Source organism: Dromaius novaehollandiae, chromosome 3, assembly GCF_036370855.1.
Source record: "Dromaius novaehollandiae isolate bDroNov1 chromosome 3, bDroNov1.hap1, whole genome shotgun sequence".
Lineage (NCBI taxonomy): Eukaryota > Metazoa > Chordata > Aves > Casuariiformes > Dromaiidae > Dromaius > Dromaius novaehollandiae.
This window is the reverse complement of record NC_088100.1, coordinates 63,255,438-63,273,477: the sequence shown is the minus strand read 5'-3', so window position 1 is coordinate 63,273,477 and position 18,040 is coordinate 63,255,438.

Below are 18,040 nucleotides of genomic sequence, written 5' to 3'. Positions count from 1 at the left end.
GAAATGTGAATAGTTTAGTAGCACTAGAATTGTCTTTGGCACATGTCTCCGTAAACTACACCCATGCATTTTTGGTGTCGCTCAGAAGAAACTGGAGCTGGATACGTGCTCTCTGTGACTTGGAGCAGATGGTCGGCAACATGGAAGGAAGCGGTGTCAGGGCTGGTGGCTGGTGGAGTGTGTTTGTTCAGAGGCCAAATCACTGCGCAGCTCTGCTCACAAGCTGCAAAAACAACCAACAAGCCTATTATTACTGTTATTATTGGAGAGGTTAAGAAAATGGGATGCATCCATTTCAGAGCTTAAAAGCCTTAACAATCTCCATAATTTACCTCGCTGCTTTTGCTGACACGATTAGTTTTCAAAGGAGTCTGTATGATTGCCAGATTTTGAAAATATCAGAAATTATTTCCCAGAAGCTTTCCTTTTCAAAACTGGTTAGTTAAAGGTTGCATAAATTATATGCCCATTGCTTTAGTAAACAATCCAGGCTACTAACAGGCATTGTGATATCATGGTAATACTTTAGATAGAGATTCAATTTATGATTATGCAGTACTGTTTTACAATGACCTGAAATTGTGTCTTGAACAGGAACATATACTGTTTTAATTACCTTCGTGACAGTCCGCTTTATAAAACTTGTTACAGCTTCACCTATTCGGAGCCAGGTATAATTCATATCAGGCACAAGAAAATTACTTAAAAATACAATGACACCATTAATAATCATTGCCCAATTGTTCCTTAAATGAAATAAAATGATCATGTAATGTTTCAGATTTTCAATACCGGAAGATTAGTCTTTTCCAAAGTGGGTAGAGCAGCTCTGTACACTTCTCCCATGCCTCTATTCATACATTTCAACACCAGCAAGTCCAGTTCTGTGGGTGACATGTTAGCCTCCAAACCTGGTGCACGCAATCTTCTTTGTCTGCCTATACAGGGACATGGTATAAGGATAAGTGCTGGGATTGTGCATCCAGTTTAGCTAATAACTGAGAGAGACTAATAAATCTCCCTCTCTGGAGGCTCTGAGAAGAGCTGAGACACCTGCCGATAGTAGTATAGATCGTCTTTGGACATGGGTGACTTCTGGGAGTCCTGCCCCTCTTCATATTCTATGATACTGTAATCATTTTTATTGCACTTGAACACCTATTTGTCCAGTAGACACAGACTGTCAAGAGTTTTACTGGGGATCTGACTTTTTGAGTCTTTAGTATGAGCCAGTTTTAGTTAGAAACCAAGCTGTAATGTTCTATGATTCATTTGTACCCCTAGTTTTACTCGCCTGAAGCTGTGCCTGAGTATTGCCTTCCGAGGCCCTACCTGCAGGCTTTCATTTCTCCAGTCATTCTTTTTCTCTGTTGTCATACCTGTGCATATGGAAGCTAGCATGCAAACACTCACTGTACTATAGTCACAATATTGTATACAAATAAATCAGTTTAAGCTATACTGCACTGCAGCTAAGAATTTCCAAAGCACACCTGGAACACAAGAATAATATAATTTGAATGGCATTGAATAGGGCTGTTATTCAAAAGATGGATACCAGGGATAACAACAATCACAACAGCAAAGCTCCAGTCTCCTGAATCTTAAAGTATATTTATGGCTTTAATGGATGTTCTTCTGAATACATATCAAATAAAAGGTGTGCCTGTTGTTGCATTTCTTTCTGTGCTACATGCCTCACATCATCTTCTCATTCTCTTTGGCTTTTGCCCTCTTTTTATGAGTTTGTTTCATGCTCCCATATTATGCTAGTTCATGATAGTTCACCCTTAACAATTCCAGTTTTTATTTACCTCATGTAGCTTTCTTATTATATCCTATCAGAATGTACTGTACATTTCTGACTCCAGAGTAGTACACAATGTTCAGAACACCTGGGTAACAAAGTTTGTGCATGTATCTGGGATTACACACACACACACACATGCATGCATATATGCACACAAAATTACAGGATTCTTTTAATGTATGCTTATACACCAAACTAGTGAAGTGAGTATTTTACTTATTTCTTCTGTTTTTTAAACTAAATAATTGTGATGGTGAATAATGCTACATTGCTGCTTGTGTTCATTGCAGTACTGTTTTCTAGTGAAATCCAACCTTGAATTATTGCATTTGCCCATTTATTGAATCCCTTGAAGTTTCACTTGGTGATTCCCTCCCTGATCTACAGCTCAGGACATGTCATCTTGTTTTGTTCAGTAGGAAATAAATATTGCTCCTATATAGAAAGTATATAGGGTATATAGAAAAAATCATACCTTTTTATGGGGTATGGTCCTATATGGTTTGTGGGATCCTAACTGTATTTTGGGTTCCTTCGGGATAGAGGAACCAAGGAACAAATAAAATATATTGCAGATTTATAATAAATACGGTGTTGCATATTATAATGTGTATCATGATATCATATATGTTAAAATAAATTAATATTACTATAATACTACTACATAAAGTTTTATTTCATACATGTGCACATATAAAGAAAGAGGTCAATAAATACAACTTTTTCCCTTTCTTAATCCTGTATTGCTGTATGGCTCTAGAATACTGATAACACTCTCAGTCTCTGCTGCTCTCCTGCATCTGAGAGATGTGGCTTTTTTTTATTAATGCAGGTCAAAAGCCTCTTGTAGCAGGTTGGAAAGAGTTGTGCAGTTTGCAATAAATGGCAGCATATGTAATAGATCAGCAGAGGATGCCTCTAAATATTTATTGCCTCTGACTGAGAGGCACTTTGGGAGGAACAGGGTTTGTCTGCATAATGCACTTGATGTCTTCCTGTCCTGTGTTTCTCATAAGTTTATATATATATATGTACTCTGGAGCACAAGTTCCTGTGGTTTTTGATTCAAAGATATGCAATCAACAGTTAAAATATTGGAAAAGTTCAACAGCTTTGCATTATGCTTTAATTTTTACTCCACATTACAACTTTTAAAACTTTTACCTTCTACTACTTCCTCTAAGCAGCAGGATGTCTGACCAAAGGCCAGAGTTCTAAGCTTAAATGGACGTAAATATGTGCTATTTCTTTGATGTTAGATTCTTATAGTTTTACTTTTCATTTATTATTCATTTTTTGCATTAGTTAAATCCACTGTTTCTGTTCCCTAAAAATTCAACTGATTTGAAAAGGTCCCTGATTCACTTCAAGGTAATGCCAGTGTCATTTAACTCATATATGAATAGCCACAGCTTTCATGGAAAAGGCAATGAAAGTTCTAGGAGAAAAATCTCTCTTAGGCTACCTGCCTGACTAGTGAAGGTAAGAAAGGAATTCTAGGTCAGGCTATTTCTTAAAACCTAGTATAACAAGTGCATTCAGAAGATACTGCTGTATAAGCCATCACAAAGGTCAGATCAGCTTGCCCTCTTAGATCATAAATATGACGCAGTGGACTGGAGCTGCCACTTTCAAAGTCCACCTGCTTGCGACAGCGAGCAATTAAAATCTTGTCTCTAGCTTCTTTGCTTAGCCTCCCTTTAATGCACAAAGGTCTGGCACTCCTTCCCTCCTTGCGCAAAGCAGAGTGAATTTCCCTGAAGCCGGAAGCAGCAATACAGGACAGTGAGAGGGAGGCTTTTCCTCCCCTCAAATGCGGTGTCAGTGGCTGCAGGTGACCCAGTGGTCAGAGACAAAAGGGGCTGGGTTGCCCCGGCTGGGGGCAATAGGGCATGGTAGGGGACTGTTATCCTGAAGGAAATGTTTGGATACAGAAGCTGTGTCTCCTGAAAGCTCCCTTCATCTGTGTGCATCAACCATGGCACTGTGACAGCCAGTTATTTTGCAGCTAATTCAGTTAGTTCACTCCCAGCATCCATAACCCTATCTGTTCCATGTATCTTGGCTAGCTGATGGGGATTTAAACAATGTTTGACTTGGAGGTACTACAGGGCAAACAGACAAGCATCAAAGGCATATTTTATAATCATGGGTTAACATGATTCTTTTCTTTGGCATTTGAGTGAAAAAAAAAGAAGAAAAATAATTTAAGAAGTCTTATAATTTTAAGCGTGCAGAATATCTCAGCCTTCTATCATTGTGAATCTGTTTTCCTATGCCGAAGGAGGAAAGTTTACTAGGGAGTAATAAGCAGGTCTCGTGGGATTGCAATGTGCTACTGAAGTCATGCACAAAGCAAGTCGGCCAGGAAAGGGATGTCAGCCAAGAGCCTGGAGTTCCACACTTCAAAGGACACCTCATGGGCAATGGTTTTATTTTCTTTTTAAGAAAATGATCTGACAGTTTTCTGCACTGCTAGTGATGCTACAGAAAGAGTCTGTCCTAAGCATGTGCAAATCTAAAGAAAAGATTTTCATCTTCTCCACACATGCTGTGGTGTCCCCCAAAAGGTAGGTAACATCACATAACAAATTTAAAATGACCGTACGCCCTAACTCATTACCAAGCCTAACAAGCAGCAGATGAGAATCAAGTCACTGGGACACTATTTCCTGAAGGGAGGTCATTGCTTATCTGTGTCTCATCACTTTGAGCTATTTAGAGGTATTTAATCACTCAAGCACATAAGGCAAAGCCTTGGGGAAATCTATTTTCAAGGGGGCCACCTCCACTTTAGGCTGGTCTTATTTAGCTTGGCAAACCTCAAGAACAGCACTGGAGACTACCTGTGGGTGGGAGGGTTCCCTAAACAAACAACGTGGCAAATATGCCATGCCAAACCTCACTGCCTCCCCCAAACCAGGTTTACAGGGCTTTCGGGGAACTCTTTCTGAGCAGTTTCAGAGCAGTTTCAATGCTGTATCTGCTTTGATAACCATCTGAACTGCTGCTCAGTCTCATGACTGTTTTACTGATCCTGGTCTCAGGATCATAGGTGAAAGAATATTTTCCTAGTACATGTGCAGCAGGATGTAAATAGATCTGAGAGCCTGAGCGACAAATCTGTCTCCTTACCATCACTCTCCTTACCATCACTCTCAAATTGGGATGAATTCACTGAAGTTGGGTAGAATAGGATTCAGGACCTAATGCATGAAAATTCCTAATGCAAAGCAAGCAGTAAGATCCCACTGCAGCAGACAGGGCTGAAATAGTTTGGTTCCTGATTTAGAAGCTGTTAGTCTCGTGACAAACCCTTTAATTAGCACCCGTTGGATTGTGCGACCGTATAGGTAATCTCAACATCTGTTGTTGTGGGAGTTGGCATAAAAAGCGTGGATCTGAGGGCATATGTGCTTAAGTGCAATCTTTATCATGCTAATGGAAGGCTTAGCTATATTTTCCTCTTAGTCTTTTCCCTGACAGTTGGCAGGTATAACACACTCGCCAAGAAATGACACTCTGTCCCATCTATTGCTTTTTTACCTTGCCTTTATGACTACAGAACTTTATTTAACATACCAACATCTACACTTTTTCATCACCAACCCTATGACAAGGTGTCCAATTATCTGACCAATTCCATTAATTGGAAATCAGATTCTGTTGTTTTCAAGAAAAACAATTTCAAATGGGAGAATTAATTAATGTAAACACCTAACTCTAGCACGATCAAATATTAGAAAATGGACAGATGTGAGAAAGCAAATTCCTTCACTGAGTAAGGTTCCAACTTTTTTATTGTTATTGAGTTTTGGAGTTTGAAGAGATAACAAGTCAAACATTCAGTTGCTATTTTCATGGCAATACCACTACATGGTGACAGTTCTCCTTTCCAGTCTAAAGTGGAGAAGCCAACGTGCGATGATCAGCTAATATAATCATCACGGTCTCAGAGCCAGAAGAATCAGAGAAGCAGGGATTTTGCAATTCAAAAATTACTGCATGACAGTTCAAGAAAGCACATGTTAGGCAGCTGTAAAAGTCTAAAATTACATTACTTAAATTATTGGTAGAGGTCAACACCTTTACATTATAATTTACTTGTTTCTTTACATTCCAACTTCAATATCTTTTGCCCTCCTTCCTCTAAGCAGTGGGTTACCGGGCTCACAGAACAGGGTTCAAAGCTAAAACCACATGCACTTACTTCCCAGCCCATGCAGAGCTCTGCTGTCTTTCACCACCTGACTGCCAACTAACATTCAGGCCTCCTCTCCTCTTCATGCCAAAACTGCAAAGAAATAAATCCCTCAGCAGCTGGTCTTGGGTACTACATTAGTGCATTGCTTTGTGGCTGCTGGGTGCATGTGTTGGTAGGTGATAGAAAACAGGTGCTACATGGATAATTTTTTCCTGTCTGATAGTTGGCCTTATTGTACCCAGGATCTTGATTCAGCTACCAGCAGTGTTTCCATATCATTACAAGCCAAGGTAAGTAGGCAGCAAAACACTGATGTCTTCTATTTTATTAAACTCATTTGTTACTAAATATTAATCATGTATTATACAATGCCCTTCGATTAGTTCTTCTGTCTCAGAAAAGTCTGAAAGATCACGAGTCCCATGTATTTAGAGAACAGCCTTTTTCTTTTCTCAACAGAATATGTTAGATTGGTAGAATTTCCTGGAGAAGACAATGGACATGAATCTTTCTTAGAGTATCTTAACCCCTCTTGGTCTCACTAGTCCATTGCAGGTCCTCTTGAATGTTGAAACACAAAGGATGAGTGATGACAGCAGGGCAGCGCTGTTCGAATGACCCCCACACACTTACAGGGGAATGATTTCCAGCCTTCACACAGCTATTAGCAATGCTTTTTGCTGATTGTGCAGCCATGGAGAACCTCTTCAGGCATGCAAGATAGAGGCTGGAGGATGGAAAGAAGTGTGTATAGATGGGAGTGTGGACAACAGGCACAGGGACATCTCCCAGCTCTTCTTTCCTCCCCTGCAGAGGATGCCTTTTCTCCAGAAGCATAGTTACAGCCTGGTCATAGCAATGTGTCAGATTAGTTGCTGCTGGACCTGGCAGCTAGCTCAGCACTGGTACACAGTAGCACTCATTTGCAGTTGCAGGTTTGTGAGATGAGAGTTCCTGCAGAGACAGGCTTTGCGCAATGGACAGAAGGGAACTTAACCGATTTATAGTACCTTGTTTCCTGCAGAAGGCGTCTAGGGAACTCTCAGAGGGGGAAGAATATGAAGAAACCTCATCAAAGGTTCAGTTTTAACATTTTCACAGTGCTGAGCATGATTCACTATGTTTATGTCTCCACTTGGATGGGTGTGGGGTAAATGATTACTAACCAGATAGAGGAAGCATCCAGCACACTATCTAGCTTTTCATCTTCTTTCATCAGCAGACATTTCAAATTAAAGCAAAAATTTTACTTTCTTTCCCTTAAAAAAATGATTTGACGCCACTGGGGTGGCTCTAAATTGTGGTCACATGTGTTGTTAGTGTTACCGGATGACAAAAAATGAATATAAACCTAGTTAGGGCTGAATGTCACAGCCTGAACCACAGCTTCCCTGAATGATCATGACCCCTGTGATGCAAGCTTTTAGCCCTCGGTATCTGAATAAAATCATCAAGTATGTTATATTTATAGCCTGATTAGGAGTAAATGCAGAACATTAATCAGGTCAGGCAGATTGTAAAATTCTCTGCTATTATACCAAAAGGTTACAAAGTGAGTTTTCTAGTATGGGCCTTCTTTTTCTCTGTTTTGGAGGAAAAATGAATCTCTTTGTATTGAAAATTTTGTTCCTAAGGATGTGATTGCATCACAGAGAAAGCACACCTGCAGTATGCACTTTATAGCATCTTGATTTTTTGGAGCTATGGCAGGGGCTCAGAGAGCAGCATATTATGAAAGAAGCATTATCTACTGACTAAAACAGGGAACTAAAATCACAGCTCCAGAGTCACATTTTGGCTGTGCTGTATCACCGTATGGAGAATACTAAATGACTTCCTTTTGTCCTTGTTTTGCACCTTCAAAATCAAGCTAATAATCTTTCACAGAATCACAGAATAGTTGAGGTGGGAAGGGACCTCTGGAGATCAACTGGTCCAATGGCCTGCTCAAGCAGGGCCACCTGCAACAGGCTGCCCAGGGCTGTGTCCAGACAGCTTCTGAGTATCTCCAGGGATGGTGACTCCACAGCCTCTCTGGGCCACCAGTGTTCAGTGACCCTCACAGTGAAGAAATGGTTTTTTATGTTCAGGTGGAATTTCCTGTGTTTCCATTTGTGACCATTGCCTCTTGTCCTGTCGTGTGGCACCTCTGAGAAGAGTCTGGCCTTGTCATCCTGACACCCTCCCATCAGGTATTTATGCACATTGATAAGATCCCCCCTGAGCCTTCTCTTCTGCAGGCTGAACAGTTCCAGCTTTCTCAGCCTTTCCTTGTACGAGAAACACTCCAGTCCCTTCATCATCTTTGTGGCCCTTCACTAGCCTCACTCTAGTATGTCCATGTCTGTCTTGTACAGGGGAGCCCCAGAACTGGACACAGTACTCCAGATGTGGCCTCACCAGGGCTGAGTAGAGCGCACCTCCCTCAACCTGCTGCCAACATTCTTCTGAATGCAGCCTGGGATACCATTTGCCTTTGCCTCAAGGGAACATTACTGGCCCATGTTCAACTTGTTGTCCACCAGGATTCCCAGGTCCTGCAAAACTGCTCTTGAACTGGTTGGCCTCCAGCATGTACTCGTGCATGGGGCTGTTCCTCCTAAGGTGCAGGAGTTCTCACTTCCCTTTGTTGAACTTTGTGAGGTTCCTCTCTGTGCATTTCTCCAGTCCATTCATCTGAACGGCAGTGCAACCCTGTGGTGTATCAGCCACTCCTCCCAATTTTGTATCATCTGCAAATGTGCTGAGGGTGCTTTTGATCCCATCACCCAGGTCATTAATGAAGATCTTAAACACTGTTTGTCCCAGTATCGACTCCTGGGGGACACCACTAGTGACTGGCCTTCAGCTGGATTTCATGCAGATGATCCTCTCTGAGTCTAGCAGTTCAACCAGTTTTTCAGTCCACCTGATCACTTATCTAGCCTGCACTTCATCAGCTTGTCTATGAGGATGTTATGGGAGACAGTGTCAAAAGCCTTACTAAAGTCAAGATAGAAAACATCCACTGCTGTCCCCTCATCCACCAAGCATAGAAGACTATCAGGTTGGTTAACCGTGATTTCTTCTTCTTTCCTCTACATTCGTACTCCCAATCACCTTCCTGTTCTTCAGGTGTCTGGAAATGGTATCCAGGATTAGTTACTCCATCATCTTCCTAAGGATCGAGGTGAAGCTGATGGGCCTGTAGTTTCCTAGATCCTTCTTCTTGCCCTTCTTGAAGATAGGAGTGACATTTGCTTTCTTCCAGTCCTCAGGAACTTCTCAGTCACCATGAGCTTTCAAGGATAATTAAGAGTGGCTTTGCAATAACACTGGCCGGCTTCTGCAACATTCGTGGGTACATCCTGTTTGGGCCCACAGACTTATGTATGTCCAGTTTGTTTAAGTGCTCCCTAACCAGCTCCTCCTCCACCAACGGTGTCTTCCTTGCTCCAGACTTCCCCTCTGGTCTTAGGAGCTTGGGATTCCTGAGGGCCGATCTTAATCAGTAAAGACTGAGATGAGGAAGGCATTCTGTGCCTCTGCCTTTTCTGCATCTTTTGTCACCAGAGCCCCTGCTCTATTTAGTAGCAGGCCCACATTTTCCCTAACCGCCTTTTTGCTGCTTATGTACTTGTGGAAGCATTTCTTGTTGCCCTTCACACCCCTTGCTAAAACACCACTGACCTGGTGAAAGAACTACTCTGAAGATCCCACATAGGCTTCTTGACATCACCATAGTCTGAAATATTTCCTCCGAGGAGAAGCATGCTAGCTGTTTTCTGTTTCTCAGATTGTTTATCCTTTCCATTATACCATAATCACAAGGTTTTATATCACTTCTGCTTTGTGCAATAATGAAATCTTCTCAATGCCTCAGAAACAATTACAAAATTTTGTATTTGGCATCATCTCCCGTTTCACATCTCTCACTGATGCTGGTCACCAAGTAGAGGATAAACCAGGATACGCACCCCTATCTTGTTAGAAAGACACTGGGCATCTGCACTCAAAGCAGGCCTGCTGACATGTGAATAAGGGTGAATTTTAAATGTCTCTGTGAGAAAGAAGCTAGTACAAAAGAAAACCAGGTATATTCTGAAGATCTCAACTGTATTCCCCATTCCTAAATGTACCAGCCTGACCTTCCTCTGCAGTCAATTCAGAGTAATTCCTTTTCTTTATTTCTGGGTTTACTGAGAGCAGAGTATGGGGCCTTACTCACCTGTAAATAATTCCTGACTGTGCCAATTACTCCAGAATTGATATGAAATTACTTTAAGCATAAAGAACCATGTTTTGACCACCCCAGCCAATTCTTAACCAAATAAAGAATGTGGAATTTGTTTTTAATGAAATCAGCGGCTTGTGCAAGTGTGTGTTTCATCAAGAAAGTTCATGGAGAACGATCTAAGATTTTACAAATCCATTTGAAGCAGACCAACAAACAGCTTGGGCTGACCCGTTTGTTCATTCTGAAGATAGGTGCTCCCTTGTGACTTCCTAGAGGGCATTATTAATGTTGCATGACTTCAACACTTTGATCTAGTAGCAGAAGGCCTTGGAGCTGCCAACAGCTGCCTCTAATCTTCTCTCAGTGCTCCTATAGACTTTGGTTGCTGAGAACTTCCTGCTTAGAGTTGAAATGAAAAATAAAATCAATGTGAGGAGGGCAGCTAATTTCAACCAGTCTCCAAATAGTTGCTAGGCAGTGGTGTTTTAGTACCTGGGAAACACTGCTGGGAATAAATGCACACTGATGACCCACCTGTCCTTTTGGTTAGTCTTGTTGTGTCAGCGAGGAAGCTTGCTCTTTCCCCGGAGAGAAGACTGGCTGTTCCTGGCATGGGGACAAGTGACTCAGACATGACTCACAGGTGTAAAACAACCTGTCAGGAGCACACACACATGCACTGTCTTCTGCGGTTGCAGAAGTCCTCTCCGCAGATCAGTCGCAGGCAACTACAGCAAGCCAGCCTTTGCCCAAGTGCTACAGTGTGGCACTTTTTGATGAAACGAAGTTGGTAAAGTAAAGGGAGCCTAAGGGGCATGGAAAACGGCAATGAGACCTTGTGGAACTAACCACGCCAGATGCCTTTTCTGGTTTTGCTGCAGCTAAGTGGAGCCAATGCTTCTGCATGCTGACCGGCTTTATCCTTTGGATAGTTTTTCTTGCTCTGCTTCCTTTGTGATGGGAGACAGTGCCACTGATCTCACATATATCACTAGTCTCTACTAGCGGGAGCCTGCCTGGAGCCCAGCTTCCCTGTGCAGCTCAGGGCTTGGCCACAGCGATGAGGAATGACTTGCCACAGATCAGAGGTCACAGATGTCCAGGCCAGCAATTTGTCACCATTGCCTTTCTGCAAAAGGCACATAGCACAGGCATTTCTTGAAGCAGATCAGATGATTCTGGGGCTGTTCTCCTAGGACCAAACTAAACATCTTTACATGGGCTGGCATTTAATCTGATGAGTAGTCCCAGTAGTTACTCTGGACTGTTTAAAGAGTATCATTACTCCTTGTAAGAATATCAGACTTTGTCTGTCACTAAAGAGGTAGGTCCTTTTTCTCTGAGGTTAAAGGCTTGTCTTCTCTTTTATTATTCTTCATGGATTTTGTAGTTTTCTGCTTTTTACTTGTCTGTCTTCGGAGAGAATGCAAAATATCTGGGGCTAATGATTAGAATAGAAAGTGCTGTTCATTTGAGGAGAGGTGAAGATAAATCCTACACCACTGATGTGAGATCAGGAATTACTAATATTCTTGCTTCAAATGGGCTAACTGGCAAACAAAGAAATGATCTGATTTTCCTGGTTCACATGAGAAATCCCTGTCATCACCAGGGGAAAAAAAAATCGTTGGGCAAATAATAACTGCAGACATGTTTTCCTGCTTGGGATGATGAGAGCCATGCTCACATGGTTAATATGGGATCCTAAAGGAGGAAAGATTAAGGATAGCCTCTCTGTTGACCAGAAATGTCATCAGCTGATCTGAGACCAGATCAGTAGGTCATGTGAGACAGTAGCACTGGATGTTATCTTTGTGATACAGGCTCATTCGCCCTGGGGTGCTGCAAATTACCACTTCAGCTTGTAACTTATCCTGTGCTACCCAGAGCTGAGGCGATACAAGCACCCGCTCCTCAGGTGTGCCTGGGGCTGTGGGGAGAGGTTTCTCTGGTGTTGCTATGGCATGCTAAAGTGATTATTCTCAGAAACCTTTTCACATCTTAGCATTCTTCTCCTCTGCTTTCTGTAAATGTTATTCATTAAAGAAAAAGACAGCTTGTGGCAAGTCAAATTTTAATTCCAGATGTAAAAAAGAAAATTCTAGTGCCAAGTTCCTCCTCTAAGGGATGTCACTAATGTCAGTGGTATTTAATAAGGGTTGGACTAGGTCCACTAATCTTACAGATCAAGGGGTCTAGATTCTCCATTTGGGTCTTTGCCGAACCAGCTTGGCAGTCTTTTTCAGCGAAAGATGTGGAGGATAAGAGAAATGCAGCATTCACTGTTTATCTGGGTTTTAGGGAGACTATGGACATGCACAAGCTCACAGAGACACTGAATGAGCACTGTTTGTAAAATAATATGAAAGAGGTGGATGAAAAAGAAGGCTGATAGATAGGATACAGCAAGCAGTTAGCAATGGTGTTACATCAGAATAGGACTGGCACCAAGCATGACTCCCCTGAGATTAACAGAATACTTCTATGACTAGGATTATTCTGCCTAGTTACTAGCAAGCGGTGAAAGCAATATCATTCAGCAATGACTAAATGTGAAGTTGGTACAAAACATTATTGGATCAGAGAGAAAAGATCTTTAAAAGAAGAAAGATGTGTATGAAATTATGTATTTAGGTAAGAAGAGTACAAGAGAAATAAATAACTGCACTACAGAGTCCTTTTTCAGCTCTGATATGGCTCTGGTAGTGATCTGTGAAACGCTTCAGGTTGGATCCACAAGAAGACTTAGATATCGGAAGGGCACCGTTGGCGGTTAAATCTAAAATCACATCCTCAGAACCTGTCCTTGGCTGCTCTTAGCCTTGAAAACACAAGCAGTCCTTAGACACTTATGTTTCAGTCACTAACACTGCTCAAACTTTGTGTGTGTGCAATGCATGGTAAAAGATGGGTAAAAGATTTCCAGCCTGGCTTTGAATGATGTGGCATGTATACATGCCATGATGCAGTGCTCTGCAGAGATACCAGCCAAGTTCCAGAAGCTGTAAAGGCTTGCTAGCCTGATGCTGTGTACAGGCAATATAACCACGGCAAACTGTTGTACTGCAATGGCCAGTGCTCTCCCAGAGCCCAAGCTAGCTTATCTGCAGCTAGCTTATAGCATTGCAATAGGCAGTTCAGGTCTGCCGTGAGGCTGTGCAGAGCTGAGGACAATTTGGGCAGAGTTGTGCAGCTGTGTGCCTACCTCCGGCTCATGCCAAAGGGGGTTCATAAACACACTGAATCTTCCCTGCCCTCCCTTCTCCACAAGAACTGAGATGGTAAGAATTTCCTGAAAATCGCTATCCGATTAGGCCGCAGGCAAGACAGGGAAGATAGTGACTATTTCGACCTGTTAAGAAATTGCCTAATGGTGAAAGCATTTACTCATTAGGATGGGCGGTGTTTAAAACCTGCCTCCATGAAAGGGATCTGGACCCCTATCCAGCCTCCAGACAGTCACGCCGAGCACAAAGTGACAGTGTGCTTTGTGGTGGGGCTCTCAGTCTCCCCTCTGCAAAGCAGCACAGCCTTAATGGCATAATTAAACATGCATGGATCCAGAGAAAGAATGAAAAAGAGACAGGATTGAGACTTAAAACACATCTCAAAGTGAAGAGTTTTGGGTCTAATTTCTGTTCTAATTTCAGCACTTCTTTCTAACAATCTTGATATTGGTGATGTCTATAAAAATAATTAGTTTGATTTTTAAGATACTCAGCTACACTCCTGGAATATGTAAAAAGTAGAAAAATATGCATTTAGCAATTTCTTCTATTCCCATGTAATTCTGAATACCCTGGGCTGGGAGATGGTGTGAAGGTTACTTTTGAATCCTGGTGTGAAGGTTACTTTTGAATCCATAACTATGGATTTGCCTATCTTAATTGTTTTGAAAAATATCAAATAAAGGAAAGGAAAAATGGTCTTGTGACTGAAACACAGGACTGGAATTCATGAAATTGGAGCTCTATTCAGCTGTTCCCTTGACTTCCTGTTTGACCTTCGGCAAATCACAATCTCTCCATGGCAAAGTTTCCTCCTCTGTAACATGGAGATAAGGGTACTCACTTCAGAGGGTTTATGTGAAGCTAAATTCATTATAATATTCTCATGTTTTCAGGGTTTTTTTTTCCTAAGATTTGCACTCCTATTGGAAACGCAAAGAATTATTTTAATCATTATTGCTAACAAGAATGATGAATACACTTTGGTTTGGAATGTGATTGCTCTCACATGTTTGTTTATAACTTCAGAGTATAATAAATAATTCTGTAGATGCAATCTCTTCATCTTGTGCTCTAGCCCTCTGCTCACCCCACGTGAACCTGCAGTAACGCTGCCAGTCCCAGACCAGAACATCAGGGCTAGCCTGGCCTGCCACGTTCCCACATGCTGTTGATAATCTAGGGGACCATCTCTAAGAATAGCTTTGCTCAGCACAGTATTACCCTGCCGTGGTTCCCTGGCAGCAGTCTTCAAGAGGAAAGGCAGGAGCATGGCTCTCCTACAGGTCAGCAGTGGTCTACATAGTCTGGTAGGCAGCTCCCTTGCTTCAGCGCTTTGAATGATCCTACATCAACTGTGGCAACTCCATTGTTTCATATCCTTGCAAGCACGGGAAGTACTGCCCTCACCATGCTTTTGTGGCCCCATGTCCTGATGTTCCCTCCTTTTACCATTATATCACTCCCATAATTTTATGTCTCCTTCCCTCTGTCTTTTCCTCTCACTCTCCCCTGGGTAGTCCCGAATGACCTGCTTCATTGCTTAGTTTCTCCCTCCCTGTTCTATCACCAATGCCTCCTTCCTTCATCTTTGTGCCACAAACAGATCCTTTGAACTCCTGAAACTGAGGTTATAAGGAATCCAAATATGATTTAAAATGTGTGTATATCTTGTGGCTCTGTCACCACATGCTCTTAACATTTTTTAAAGATTGTATTATCTTTTCACTGGTCTTTCAATCTTCTTTTGTTTCTTTAGTTTTGCTACCTGTTGTTTGCTGCTCTCATTCACTGTGCTATTTAAAACCAGAGCCCTATTCTGTAAAAAATGTGCAGCTGGGTTGCAATGTTTGCTGCTATCCACAGTCTAATCCCACTAAGATTAGGCACTGCAACCACTAGCTCCAATCCTCTCTTTGTCCTTGCCTTGAAAAGATCCCAAGGAAGCGGAGCATTTCCTTCGTGAAGGAAAAATACTAATATTCCCTTTAAAGACCTCTGTAAAAGCTATGAAGGGGGCAGTCCAGCTAAGATCTGGCTTGAGGATAGGTGAGATGAGGCTGTTACTGCACCTTGCTCCTGAGAAGGAGATCCCTTGGCAGCTTGTGTTGGAAGAGGTACACACTGTGGCATGGCCTCCCTTCTCTTGTATAGTGTGGATATGCATCCCAGTGGGTAGGTCCTAGGAGAAGAGGAAGACTGCAGCCCCCAACCCACACGGACACATGTCCTGTCGGTGCTGAGGTGAACAGAAGGACACGGGAGTCTTATTTCCCATAACCCACACTTTGGGCACTGCAGAAGAACCCATTGCCAAATAAATTTGTCTTTCTAACTCAAATATTCTGGTTGGAAACACATATTTACAGGCTTCATCACAAGCTTGGAGTCATGAGATGCCTCCCTCTCACTCTTCTCTCCATCTGTCTTGGTACCTGATGCGGTTTTTCTTATACAGCTTTCTGAACATGCCTGCAAGCAGAGGTGAACTACAATGCCTGCAGCTCCCTGGAACAAGACAACATGAACTGGTGAGAGCATAGTTAGACTTTTCTTTGTTAACATCGTGCATGTAGAAGACAAGTCTCTATCAAGTGTTTGTGTAATGCTTTTGTATCCCTCTTCTTTTTCTAAACTATGTATCACAGTTTTTACTATAAATTTTCCCAGTACTGAATAAGACACCATGTAAAAATCTTACTGAAATGGAGGGAAATTCATCTGCTTGGCTTCTAGCTGAGCTTTTTAGTAATATCCATCTCTGTGTTTTCACTTGAGTCTCTTGGTTCTCCATTTTCATATTCTGGCTAATATGTCTACAGCTTTTGGTCTCAACTCCCAACCAAAGAATTGCTGGTCCTTGCAGACCAAGTCTTGGATAATACTGTAGTCATGAACTTGCTGGGTTGGTTAGAACTGCTCCACAATATGACCAGGCTGCATCCTGGCTTGTTTGTCTTTGTGGGATTCTAGTTCTCAGCTGTTATTTTGTGACCCACTTTTAACAGTGACATCACCCACATTTGTTTATTCCAGCAGTAAGCATGGCTTTGTGAATCTGACAATATTTACTTTCAAGTTGAGCACTGAGACCATAAGGCAGAGAGTGACTGGGTGTTACCCCAGCACAAGATCTCCACAAACAAGATCTGCATGTTCTGGCCAGCCCAGCCCCAATTTTCAGCTCCCCTTACAAGCTGCATCACGAAGGGATTCAGCTTTCTTCTTTTAAGTGTCAATAAGGGAGCAAGGAAGACTATACTAGGTAACAGTAAAGTTAAGGAAACAACCCCTTTTTCAAACAATTTCTCAAGGGTAAAAATAACTACAGAAAAAAATGTCTGGAAAAATTAAAATAGCTAGTCAAAGAAACTAAACTTTATTTAATTATTTAAGAACAAGAAATATCTTAAGTGTAATTTAATTAGCAGGTGGAAAGTACTGCTTATGCATATACAAAAAGTAAAAAAAGTGTAAATTCTTGTCCTCTGCATAATGACTAAATATGCAGTAGACATGTACTGCAATATTAGGTACTTCCACTTATGTTTGCTTGCTGACATATCTCTGAACAACAGGAAAATTTAAGTGTTGCAGATAGAAAGCATCAATATTTTTCATTTATAACTGTAAAAGAAAGTTATAGCCATAGTGTTTGTTAGTATGAAAGTAGACACTTAATGCTATAAAGACAGAGAAGAAACATATACTTCTAGCAAAAATGCCTGGAAAATAATATCTCTGTATATATGCGTATTTTTACTGTAGTTAACACAGCTCAATCTTAAGGCCTGGTAGTGATTACTGGTATAATTCCAAACTTTATGGTAGTGACCAGATACTTCTATAGTACTTTACCATCATATGTAGAATGCTATAACTAGAGGCAAAATTCAGCATTGTACATACAAACACAATATAAATTAAGTGTTTTATGTGCTAAAATAATCTTTATAATGCCTGCATAACTCAAGTTTTCCTTGTAACTTCTCTAACCAGAATTAATGTCAGAAAGATCTGGATATTCTGATCTTGAACTTTTGGTCTGATTTTTATGTACTTCATCAGAAGTACTGAAGATTTGAAACAGCTTTCTCACTCTTTCCACTGTTCCATTCAGAGAAAAAAAACCCACCACATGAAAGTTTCCTTTTAATTTTTCTCCAGATTTCTCATTTTTCCATATCAGGCCTTCAGGTGCCATTCCCTGAAGAAAAAAACCTCAAAGTGACAAGTCTTCTAATCTGACTTTCACATCTCAAGTACTGTTACTGTATAAGGGATTTTGTTCTGTTTAGAGACAGCTTGGCAGCATATGACACCCCATCACCGAAACCTGGCAAGCCTCAGCCATACTATTAGTGCCATTTTGGCATCTTAATCTACAGTAATTTGTCATGTCCTTCAAAAACAGAAATCAGATGTTGAGGGCTTAGACCTATGAAATACAGAGCTTCAGAGAGGGTGCAATTTTTTTCCTTTTTCTCCTAAAACAGTGTACTTTTGAGGAAAACACTGACGAAGAGCTATGCAGTTTAGGCAGCAAGGAAATCAGGCAACAGATAGCTAAGTTGTGAATGTGG